Below are 13826 nucleotides of genomic sequence, written 5' to 3' on the forward strand. Positions count from 1 at the left end.
CCCTTCCCTTCCCTTCCCTTCCCTTCCCTTCCCTTCCCTTCCCACTTCCCTTCCCTTCCCTTTTCCCTTCCATTCCTTTTCCAATACAAAAATAGGACCATTAGTGAAATGGAAATAAACACATTAAATGTAGATTAAGGGCTTTGTTCATTTGTTTGTTTGCTTTCACATTTTGTGTCAAGGTTTTTCACCTGGATGACCTTGAAGTAAAATGTTGTTTAGGCTAAGAGAGGACTCAAAACACATAGAGGCATGACAAGAATATCCTAAGTACTTCTACTTAATACAGACGACTATGTTTGGGCAGGATATAAAATCTCACATGCCTATAGAAAAACAATTTATAGCATCTAGAGAGTTTAAATATGAATGCCAGGAAAAAGAGGGAATGGCAAGAAAGTAGATTATTCCACATCAATTCCATGTACCTTTAATGGAGAATCTAATTCTGATTACTTCACTAGGTTATATCATGTATTAGACCTGTGTTTTATTAGTATTATTTATTAAAATGGCTTGTATTTCTGTATTTATTTGTTTTTCAAATAGAAATGTTAAACATGAAAAATGTCAACACACAGTATACACAGCCAAATGTATAGTTAAACTAATATTTTAGCTTCCAGTATTATTATGTAATGAAAATTCATATAAAAAGAATCAGAAGTTCAGAAGTTTTAAACAATTTCTAAATCTTTGTTAGTATAAAAATATACCAGTTAAGGGTGGGAGTACCTGAAGGTTATGAATGTGTTATACAAATTGGAAAACCTCAGTTAATATTAAAGAAAATATTTGCTGAGTTAAAGACCATTAATTTTTAGGAAATATATATATATATATATCCTAAAAGTTAATTGTATCTTACAGATATCTTCTGAACATCATGGATAAACTGACTTGTAAGGAGTCTCAGAAACTTCTGAAAATTAAAGGAGCTTCCCAAAACATCTAATTTTTGCATGCCTGCAAATGCTCTTCTAGTTATGCAACTACTCAGACAAAGATTTCTACAGAGAAGAAAAAACGTTTGTAATACATTATTGTGGTAGTTTTACTCAGCTGTGCAGCTGAGCTCCACCACAATGCTCACTCATTCCCCTTCCTCAGATGGAAAGGGGGAGATAATATGATGGAAAGGGCTCAAGGGTTGAGATAAAGACAGGGAACTCACTCAACAATTATTGTCACAGGCAAGACTCAGCACAGGGAGATTAATAAAATTTATTATCTATTACCAGCAGGCTAGAGCAGTGACAAACACACAAACAGAAAACAAACTGAAAACACCTTCCACACTCTTCCACCTCCTCCACCTGTGTGGAGCAGGGGAATGGGGAATGGGGGCTGCAGTCACTCCCTAACGCTTTGTCTCTGCCACTCCTTAACAGTCACTCTCTGCCCCTGCTCCACGTGGAGTCCCTCCCACAAGATGCCATCCTTCCTGAACTGATTTTGGGTAGGCTTCTCAAAGGCAGCAGCTCTTCAAGAACTACTCCACCTGATTGTGTGGTGTGTACCACACAGTCCATCCGTCAGGAGCAAACTGCTCCAACACAGGTCTCCCCCAGGCAGCAGCTCGCCCCAGGCCCCCTGCTGCTGCAGGGGCCCTCTCCACAGGCTGCAGCTCCGGCACGGGGCCTGCTCCTGCGGGGGCTCTCCATGGGCAGCAGTCTCATCCATGCAACATCCACCTGCTCCACAGGGGCTCCTCCACAGGCTGCAGCGTGGAGATCTGCCCTGCTGTGGAACCCATGGGCTTCAGGGGGACAGCCTACTCCACCATGGGCCTCTCCACAGGCCGCAGGGGAACTTCTTCTCCAGTGCCTGGAGCACCTCCTGCTCTCCTTTTGCATTGACCTTGGGGTCTGCAGGGCTGGTTCTCACTCTTTGTTCTCCCAGCTGTGCAGCAGGTATTTTTCCCCATTCTTTAATCTGCTCTCCCAGAGGCGCGTGGCTTGGCTCTGGGCAGCGGCATGTCCCTTTGGAGCAGGCTGGAGCTGGCTCTAATTTGACATGGGGCACCTTCTGGGTTCTTCTCACAGAGGCCACTGCTGCAGCTCCTCCAGCTACCCAAAACCTTGCCACGTAAACCCAATACAATTTTTCACATTTATTTATTCATTTATTTCTTTGTTTCACTGCATAAGGAAAGTGGGGAGAAATATCAGTGAGATGCTTACAGTTTGTCTTTTCTTATCTTCTTTCATATTCTTTCTGTTAAAATGTCAGACTAATAATATCCATTCAGGCTTTCAGAACTTTGTCTTTTAAAAAATATCTTTAGATTGAGTGAATGCAGAATCAAGCCAATCAACTACCTAAGGAGCAATGAACATATTTAGAATAACAGCACAATATTAAAAAATAATAATAAATTGAAAAAAAAGAGAAGAATAAATGTCATGCTTTTGTGAATATAAGGTCTTTCCTAGAACTACTACGTCTGCACTTTTAAAGTTATAATTTTCAGTATTAAGCACTTAAAATTTAAAAACTGACTATAATTTTCTCAAAAGAGATATTTTTATGTATATATATATGTACTCCAAAAAGTCTTAGAGTCTTATTTCTATTTCTGACAATAATAGGAAATATGTAACAAAGATTTGAAGGCAGAACATGACTTCAAATAGTTAACAGACATGTCTGGTATGCACATTGCTTCTGCAATGTTTTAGTTATCTAAATACCAATTTTTCCCTCTTTAACAAGACAGTGAAAATTTTATTAATGGTAGGCTTAAAGGCTACTACAGATTCATTATCTATAGATTTTTTCGAGAATCCATCTTAAAAAATAGAAGGAATAAATTAAAAGGGTCAGTTTATTTTCATCATTCTTCTGTTAACTTATTTTTGTCTCTATTTTGCATCTTGAATATGTCCAAAAAAATTTAATTTGAAGTTTCATAAACAGCTTGGGCACTGCTAGTGCTTCATGCAAACTGAAAGAACCATATTACACAGCATAATTGACTTAAAATAAATGAAACACAATTGGATTTGCCTTATTGAGTTTACATAAAGTAGTTAAATTTACCTAAATCTTTGTAATTACAATATGGCACATTTTGAAGTACAGAAATTAAATCTACTTCACAGATGCCATTTATTTTAGATTTTGCATATTTCCTGATCTGTTAGTCTGTTCTTTTGAACTATGGGTTGTTGTTGTTTTGTTTGTTTGTTTCAAAGCTGATTATATGCTGTTGAAGTCAGTTCATGGAAAATAACCCTTTAAACAAAAACAGATACAGGAATCCTTATTCATATGATACTGAAATTAAGTAAAGCAGTCAAAAGCCCAACTCAGCCAGGTATTATGATGTTAGTTTTTTAAAGAGCAAGCAGATGTACATAAAAAGTAACACTGATTATCAAGTTTCTAATTAAAATGTATTTGCTCAAAGAGAACACTGCATTGATGCATACTTTTCAGGCAGAATCATCTTGTTCCAGTAATCAGAATTTGATGTGCCTATTCCTTAGTTGTTGACTATAACTCTGCAATTGTCCTAAAGGATTTTGCATTAAATTATGAATATGCAAAAGAGACAAGATTCCTTATTACTTTATGGATTGTATATAAGGATTTTTAAAGGACAGCGTGTACGCCTTTGCACCCATGCTTAACTGAATTCATGTAAAATTTCATCCTCATTCATCCTTCATGTTAAGCTTCACATCTCACAAGATATTTACACAACCTAAAATGTTTTATTTTCTGCCTTATGTTATGTTCTGCTTTACTTTCAACATTTTTCTTGTCTTTTTTAAATATATTTTTTCCTAATTCCTGTTTTTATTATCATCCAAAAGCAGTCAAAATTTAGATCCTTCTGATTCCTATGGTCTTCTAAATCCCAATTCCATTATCAAGCTTTGTTTCTCACTGAAAAGCAAACAAACAACAACAACAAAAAATATAATTCACTATTTTAAAGCTTCAGAGCAGCAGTTAGAGAGAATACAGCTAAAATTTATAGCCTTTTGGAGAGCCAAAATATCTCCTGAACTTGTAACATCACCTAAAAAAAAAAAAAAAAAAAAAAAAAAAAGAGGGAAGTAAATTAAGTACAATGAAAAGGTTTGCACAGCCTTTCTAAATGAAAAGGTTCATTTCAGTGAATCATGTAATGATCCGCTGGAGTTTTTGGATATTACTTATGCTTGGACTACATTATTCTGGCTGCCTGGCTAAAGATCATTACTATATTGCTATTAAGCATTTAATATGTATTCACCCAGAAATATTGAGAAAATTGATTCATTATAGATGGACACCTATTCTTCTGTTACAATTAAAATATGTTTAGATTATCACCGGATCAGCTATTATTTTGCCAGCAGCTGAATAATTATCTCAAAAAGTGCAACTACTGTAACTCAAAGCTCTATTACTGCTAATCAGAAGCTTTACCCAAAAGTTACTAATCCAAACATATCTAGCATGGAGGCAAAATTATAGCTGACATAAAATGTTTGAAAGATGAGATTTAAGATGAAGTGGCACTGTGAAACGAGATCTCATTGTAGTCAAAAAAACAAAATAGGACCTTCCTTAGCCAAAATATTATATAGAATTGTTTTTGAATTTTATTTTGCTTAGAAATGCATTATTATTATATTTTTATTGTTGTCACCACCAGCACTGAGACTTGTCAATAAAAAAAATTGTCAATAAACTTGTCTTGTGGCAAGAGAATTCTACTGTGCAGCTGAAAGAAAGAAAAACAACGTTAAATGTTGTCTTCAAATCAGAATTGGCACAGTTCATCCAAAGTTGTATAAAAGATGAATTTGAAAATAGAATACACAGCATGACTGTGGTGAAAAAGAAACACTCCTGAATCATATTCAAGCTGACCTGTACTGCAGCAGGAATTCTGATGCCCTTATCCCAGACTTATTCTTCCCATCTTTCCCATTTAAAGACCACAGTGTAAAATGTCATGGTGAGCCAGAAACACATTAATCATTGCCAGCCATGAAGAACAGACAGAGGAAGACAGCATTGTCTCTTTGCACAGCTAAAAGGGGATATTGTAAGATCTTTGTAGGCAGAGTATCAGTAATATTATTCGAAAGCATATGTCAACAATTGTCATGGAACTTGGTGCAATGCTGTGGAGACCCCATTTCAGACAGGGTAGAGAAAGGAATGGGTGATTGAAACTCTGTTTTCACCTCCTTTCCATTGGTATACAAGCTCGCTATCTATACAGGATGGTATGTTGCAAAACGTTGGTTGTGGATGTTGCTGAAAGCCACTCTGAAAATATCACATACTATTCCCTTTCTTCAGATGGAAGCTTGATTATAATGAAAGAAGTGTAGTTATATGTACTGAAATCACTCTAAAATTTGCTAATCAACTTGTCTGTCATATTTAACCATGCTACATACCACTTCATTATTTTTTTAATTTGTTTAATTAGTGGAAGTAGTCCATCTTATATGTTAAAGTAAATATTTTAGCATTCGTCAGAACAAACACATTTCTCTATTTCGCCAAAGAGGAATTTGTTCTTATTTATTTATTTGTTTTCTTCTAATTAGTCACATATTTTTCTATTTTTTCTATATTTTCTATTGCCCTAATTACAACATGATGTAAATAGTTTTGCTGTCCTCTCCTTCTACAATATTAAATATATAGATTGTCTGTAATATTGTGTTTTGTAAAAAATTGGAAGATTTATAGTTGCAAATCTTCAAAAATCGAACCTTAATGTCTATCCAAGAAAATAAATACAGAGATCAGGGACAGAACATGCAGCTTTTAATTGTATCCAATAGAAGGAATCAGAAGCTTAACTGTACTTGTGAGTACTAATCCTTGCTACTACCTTTGAGTTAAGGGCACCTGCTGTTATTGCTTCATTTGTGTTATGAATTTCCAGAGGGTATAAATTAACCACCATGCCATAGTTCTCTGTCTGTATGAATTATTTTCAAGTTATCTTTTTAAAGATTTTGACAGTTAAAGATTTATAATGACTATAAATAACATTGCAACCTATTATGACAGTGAATAAAAACTGTAAGGGAAGTCTCTGGGACTAAGGAGATTCATTATAGGCAATTATTAAAATTATATCTGGAATTGTTTTCACAGAACAATGTTTGCCATACCTTTAAATGTTAAATACTGATAATACAGGCAGATATAAAGATTTTATCCCTTCATGTTTACAGTGTTAGTATAACATGAATTTCAAATAATCTCTGACAAGAAAATTTGCAGTTAAATGATCTTACAGCCATCGTAATGAGAAAAGAAATAAACATGTGGACATGCCGATAGCGATTTCTTACAGTCTGATCCTTTATGTATGAACTAGTCCTATTCTAGACTGATTACTCTGTCATTCACTACTACTTATCTTGTCTGCTGCTGTCATGCTAAGTCTTTGACATTAACAATAAGATTAGCATCATCTCTCACTGTCACAACTCCAGATAGAGCCTAGAAAGATAGCTTGTTTTGGTACAATTAAATGTAAAGACAGATCTTTGAATCTGTGCCTCTAGGCAATGATTCTCAGCCTGGGCCTAGGGTATACGGAATTCCATCTGGAAAGGGGAACATAAGACTTTGGTCAGCCCCAGCTTAAATTCTTGAGATATATATATAAGTTGCATGATTTATCTTAATATGTGCTTGCATACTATGATATACATGTATAGAAATGCATATTTTCCTTTAACATAATCATTGTCCTTCAATTTGTTGGTATGTAGTTCTTTCTTCCTATAATTCTTATAACTAAAAATTATACAGAGTTCTTATACAATTGCAAATTTTCATTGTTCCTCCTCTTTTTTCTTCTCACAGATCCCCCTTTCTTCTATTATACTATGAAAAATGAAAATTACAGTGAAAGTATTCAATATTATTAATCTGAAAATCATAAAAATACAAAAAAAAATATAAAATAAATAACATTACATATGTCAGATTATAGAAACATAAGTAGTCCAGGGTTTCCTTCTTTCTCAAAGTGAAGTTTCTTATGATCCCTCTGTGCCTGAATTCAAGTTATAGTGTCTAATAGTTATTTCTCAAGCAGACATTACAATATTAATATTATCTGATAGCTCACATTTTAAAGAGAGGTGACTGACTGAATGAAGTGGTATCTCAAGGCACAGAAATCTTTGATTTTTGAAATAATTTACTTTTCCAACTTTCATTCCATTTTGCCTTATGAATGTCCAAAAACTGTAAAATTCTGTCTCACATCCACATCTTCCAATGAAAGTTTTCAAAGATGTAAACTTACAATCTTTATAACCTAAAGATTAAGGAAAACTCTGAGCCTTCAGGAAGTTGTACAGGGGGTCTAGAAATGCATCATCAATATTACTTTAAATACTGGGGGGCTAAGATTAGCTTGAATAAAGAAGATCAAATTTTAAACCCATCTTTGAAAACATTAAGAAGTTTAGGAAAATCCAGGATGCATCTTTAATATTCAAATAAATTGTCACGAGTGCAACTTCTGAATTCATTTTTTTTTTTTTCCCTATGTAACTATCTAATGTAACACTGTCAGTTTTTCTCCCCTAAACCTAAAGATTTGTTAGTCATTTAGAGATTCTGCCTGCTCAGCCTGCTCAGCAACTATCCTTATATATTACTCACATTTCTGTGTCTACTTTTGTTGTTTATGGGAGAAAAGTATGCAGAACTAATCCAATTTACTTTGAAAATAAATAAAATAAATGAAACAAGGGAAGACAGTTACAGGAGAGAAGTTATGCAAAATGCAAGGACTTTTTCTAGCTTTTTTTTTTTTTTTTTTTTTTTTTAACTAGTAAAAGTTTAGAGATTTTGAGAAATACTGCTTTTTAACAGTTTAAATTTTTTTCTCATTAGTAAGAAAAATGTTATGATTTTGCTGCAAATGAACCATTGAACTTGACTCGGTGTGATATGCTATGAAATTGGAATAATTATATTTTACTGAGAGTTTTTCTGAAAGGTACAGGCTTTCAAATCCCACAGGTGGTACCTTATTTAAAATCTGATATCCTCTAATTATAGCATATATTGTCTTAAGAAACTTAACCTTCCTGAGGCATAGAAGCTAGGTCTTCAAGACAAGAAGAAATCTAGTCTTTAAGCATGAAAAAATCAATAATGCATATTTTTGAAAACAAAAAAAAAAAAAAGAAGTGAAAGTATAGTGCTTTGCGAGAAGCAAGTCTAATGAAGGATTTTAAAGTTAAAACATTCAGCTTCATTTGGTTTATTTACTGGTTAATGGTACCTTACAACTTCTTATCTATTATAGTAAACATGTCACTTGCATCATGTAATAAAGGTTAGTTTTCACTGTCATTCATTGTAAGCCATTAACTGCTGTAACGGATGAATTTTAAAGCACCATTCTATTGTGACAGTGTATTATATGCAACATATATATTCCTACAGGAGACCAGGATTTGGACCCTGTATCTCTGGATTTAAGTGTCTAAATAATCAATTTGGCTTTGTTCTAAAGGTAGGTCATTTCTACAATATCTGAAAAGTTAAGTATGTTACTCAGACAGCTTTGGGAAAGCTATTTCTGCACTATCATTTATTAGATGTTCTCATCACAGAGCTGTTATGAACCTTTTACCTCTTTCTCTTCATTCTTGAGTACTTGCAATTGCTCACAGTTAAACTAGAACAGACAGCTTCCTAATTCCTTACTCCAATATAGCCATTTTTGTTTTGTAGTGAAATTGCATAGTGAAATAACCTGGTAGTACCAAATGAAATGATTCTGTTGGGGAAATTTAGCACTGCAACACATAGCTTTTTCACTATGTTTTTGTTTAGGAATGAGATGAAAGTTCAGACACTCAGCTCAGCCATCATGGAAATTGTTCTATGCCTAGAGAATAATAGAGACTTAAAGAGTAGTCAAGGATTGGAACAGGTTGCCCAGGGAAGTGGTGGAGTCGCCATCTCTGGGGGTGTTGGAAAGCTTGGAAAAGGTTGTACTTGGTGCTTAGGGACATGGTTTAGTGGGTGACATTGGTAGTAGGGTGATGGTTGGACCAGATGATCTTGGAGGTCTTTTCCAACCGTAATGATTCTATGATTCTATTACTCTAAATCAATAAGCATAATTAAGCAGAAGAAGGACTCACTGGCTCTAATTTTGAATATAGGCACTTAAGTTTTATCCATCTTTGGCATCCAAATTCTTCTTGTCTGATACAAGCTCATGAAGGAAACTCAAAAGAACTTGGAACAGTACATATAGGAATGCATACTGTTAATACATTCCATAAGACCCTGAGTAACTTGCTGTGAGGTCAGCAACATTTTGAGCTGGAAGTTGCATTAGATAACCTCCAGAGGTCGCTGCCAACCTAACTTATTTATTTATTTGTTTGAGATTCAATGAATGACAGCAATCAATATTTACATGTGATGAAATTCATAGAATTTGTCCACAGTAGAGTGGTATGTGGTAGTAGAGTGGTAGTATGGATAATGGCAGATGTGTTTTCTCTATTTCAGATATACAAGTCCTCTCTGTTGAGTCTATGGTGTGGTGGTTTTACTGTGCTAGGCAGCTGAACACCACAGTCCTTTGTGTCACCCAACATGGGGCAGCTTCTAGATTCTTCTCACAGAAGCCACCATTATGGTCTCCTGCTACAAAAACCTTGCCACATAAACCCACTACATTCAACCCCTTGCCTCTGTGAGAACATATTTAAGACAGGGAAAAACAAAACAAAACAAAAAACCGCTGTGCCACACAGCAGCTGAGCAGCTGGGAGAGTGAGAGGAGTGAGGAACAGCCTTGCAGGCACCAAGGTCAGTGAAGAGATGGAAATCATAAAGGAATCAGAAACCACTCGATCCCTATCGAGTGAGCTGAGAGAAATACGAAAGGTCCACACCCAGGTGAACACATCCTCCTGAGAGAACACATCCACAGAGGTGCAAACAACATGACTTATTGGCTCAGCTCTGGTCAGCAGTGGGGCCCTTACCCAACATAGGCAGCTTCTAGATTCTTCTCACAGAAGCCACCCCTATGGCCCCCTGCTACCAAAACCTTGCCACATAAACCCACTACATATGGTCATTCTTGGCTACCTCTCCAGTTTGTAAAGAGTGACAAAAAGTTACAAAGTGGCCAGATATCATATTCCTATCTCAAAAGTTTTAGTTCAGTGGTAACTTTAAGTGAACTAAAGATTACAACAGATTGATGTGTCACTATTCTTGAAAACAAGTGTTGCAGGGAAGAATAAATTTAAACAAAATAGTTTGCATTGAGATCTTTGCATCTTTATCATAACTGCACTGATCGGAGTGAAAATAATAAAGCCTTGATGCTGTGAAAATCCCAGCATGGAATATTGTAGAGGCTTACAAAATTTAGAGTTGTTTTATGTAAAGGAAATTTGGTCTTTGTGTACAAAAACGTCATAAATGTACAGTCTTTACTCAGCAGATCTAGAAGCTGATCGTGGATGGAAATTGATTTTCCCTCCTTATGTTCATAACTTCTATTGTACCTTCTTCCTTTTTCTCCAAGTGCTTTCTGTAGAGCGTATTTGCTATTTAGCTCTACACAGTTCATGGATAATGAAGGTATAGGAATACCCAGTAGGAGCTCATAAAGGACAGAAAAAGAAAAAGAAACATGAAACAAACAAACAAACAAAAACAAACAAAGAACCAACCACCACCACCACCACCACCACCAACAACAAAATATAGTTTCTTTTATTACAGAAATATACCTTTAGCAAATAGAAGAAATTCAGCAGATATTTGCATGTATATGTATGATGAGTTTTGGAAGATGTAACAACTTTTTAATCTGCTTCATGAAGTATGCTTTGAAAGTCTGTGGTCTGGAATACTTTAAATCAAAGAAAGAAAATTTTTTCAGGGTTACTACTGCCAATCAGAGAGTGCCATCAAAAGGCAAGATCCCATTTTGTTTTCAAGAATTATGTCCCTGTTAATGTGAATCATTATTTACCTAGATGCTTCATGAAGAATGAAGGGCAAATTCTGAAGCACAGACTTAGTAAATAATTACTGAATAAATGCATTTGCTTAATTTTACAGAATGTTACCAAGCTTTTGTCAGTTATTTTGCCTAAACTGAGAACAGTCTTAGATCTAATATAACCTTTGTAGGAAAGGATTGGACAGTGTAAAAGAAAAGCTTCAGTAGATGAGCAGATAATGTGCATTATTTTACTTAGATAAAAAGGATAAAAAGGTTGAAGGGGCAAGGAGAAAAGGTAATATAGAAATTGTCATAGAGCTTCTGAAGGATCTGTCTAGTTTAGCATTCCAAACATTTTACAATGCTAGCTAGCAAACTTAGTGCAGCGGTAGAATTATTAGATATATTTACTACAGTTGAATGCATATAAACCAGAAATCATTTGCTCAAGCGGAATTTATATACTGTATTACTGTAATTGCTGTAGAAACTGACCACTTGTAGTCTATACTTTCTATTCTTAAATATGCAATACATGTGGTAATTTACACTTCTAATGTATCATAAGTAATATCATACTTTAGTTAATAAAGTGTCACAGTTAATTGGACTATTTTCATGGATATAAAAGATTTAACAACATTTCCCTAATTTATCAAATTCTCAAAATTATAGGACTGGGCAAGTTCATAATCTCAATTTCTCCCAAATTTAACCTAGATCTCCCATGGAAACTTAGACATGGCACACAAAGCTTTTGTGGAACAAGAAGTGCAAGATTCAGATCTTGCAAGGTCAGGTGGAGAATTTTAACCAGGTGAGTGTTTAAAGTTGTATTTCAGAGTTATTTCCCGTAAAAGTTATGAAGAGGGAAAACTGATGGAAACACAGTCCTACTTTGAGAGTTCTAATAGAATTAATGCTTGCACTGTGAAGCTACTACCTAAGAACCAAGTAATGGACCTCATAGGTTTTGTCTCTTTTTATATAAGGAATAAGAAACAGGCCTTATTCAAAGATCATTCCATCTAAGACAAGAAACACAGAAGCTTGTAGGCAGATGGCACAATACCAATAAAATACAATTAGTTTCTTCACTGTTCATAGAAGGACTATCTCCTAATACTACCATCTTGACTGAGTTCCAGCATTCATAGCAACAATATCAGAGAGTTTTAAGACAATTGGAAAGATCAATGTCCATCCTTACAAATCATTGGTGTTGAGTGGGAAGGGCAACATGATCTGTCTTATTTGAAACAATGAACATATTGCTTAGAAGTCAGATACTAAGATTCAGCTTCACTATCCCTAATAAACCAGATAGTTGGAATGATATTTACTGATAAATACATAACATTTTTGCAGACTTTCAAAAGCCTTATAGGCGCTTGTCTTTATTTTGAATCTAAATAAACAAATTTCCATCAAAATAACAGTCCAAAGCAGGATAGCTATCCTTTAGCAATGTTCTGTTCTAGTCTTAACTTTCATAACAGTATTAAGAAAAGTTTTCAGAGGTTTGACACTGTGTTTTTTCTAAATGCATAGGAAAGTGCCTATTATTAAATACTAAAATATTTAAATTGTATGTGCATGTTTCCCTATGCTGCCACCCTTCCAAAGCTTGATGTTTAGCAATGCCAAAATAGAACTCTTTGTATATAGAGATTCTCTTGGACTGGCTATTATTTATTTCACCTAATGCTACAAGGCTTTTCCAATAAGTTAGAATTATGGCAGTATAAATATAGAGGACCAAGGTCTGTTATGAGGAACTGCATTGAACTCTAAGTACATAGTACTTAGAGGTGGCAGGTCTCATGAGAATGGCTCACAAGGCTTGGGCAGTCAACTCGAATCATAGAAAAGGCTGTTCTAGGGAGTGCAAGTGACCAGGAGCTCCGTGAACATGACATCTACACAGGGACAAGGAGGATACAGAAGTCTGAGTGGAAGATTGTGCAGAAGGTTGTATGTAAGGGCCGCGTACCCTGCTTGTTGACCCTACCAGTTTTAAATACCAGTTGCCTTAGACATAATGGGGGGCACTCTTTTGTGAAGAATGAAGGCAGCCATTTGCCAGCCTGAACTCCTCTCAAGAGAGCTTTGTTGCCAGCCATGGGACTACTGAGCCTTGTACAGCCCACAGACTACTATCCACTACTGTTTGTTGTTGTTGTTGTTGTCGTTGTTGTTTGTTGTTGTTGTTGCTGTTGTTTTTTCATGTGAACCCTAATGATACTGTCAAGAGCAGTCCAAAGTGTATTATGGAGGATTACAGAGCCCTTGTAGCAGCTGTAAGAGGCTCTGGAGCACAAGTGGTCTTCTCTTCAATCCTACCAGTCAAAGGAAAGGGCTTTGAAAGGACCAGTAAAATCTGTTGGCATGGTTGTGGAACTGGTGTCATAGATAGGGATCTGTCTTTTTAAAAAGACTGTGGCACTCTCTGTGTGAATCCTGGTCTACTGGAGACTGATGGAGTCCATCGATCAGAGGAGGGGAAAAGCATCTTTGGTTATAAACTGTTCAAGCTAGCAAAGAGAGCTTGTGGGAAAAAAACACAGCCCACCCAACTCTCATTGGTTCAATGCCAGCTCTCCATGATGCACTGGGTACACCAGAGTTCATTTGAAATACTTTTACACTAAGACAAGCAGTATGAGGAATAAACAAGATGAGCTAGAAGCTTTGGCTTGGTCCCAGAGCTACAACATCATTGGCATAAGCGAGACTTCATGAGAAAAGTCCTGTGACCAGTGTGTTATGATTGATTGTAGTTGAGCTTAAAATTTGGTAATAGGAGGAAAATTTTAAACCTAGATATTGATGGGGGAGAGAA

The sequence above is a fragment of the Oxyura jamaicensis genome, chromosome 1 (genome assembly GCF_011077185.1).
Source record: "Oxyura jamaicensis isolate SHBP4307 breed ruddy duck chromosome 1, BPBGC_Ojam_1.0, whole genome shotgun sequence".
NCBI lineage: Eukaryota > Metazoa > Chordata > Aves > Anseriformes > Anatidae > Oxyura > Oxyura jamaicensis.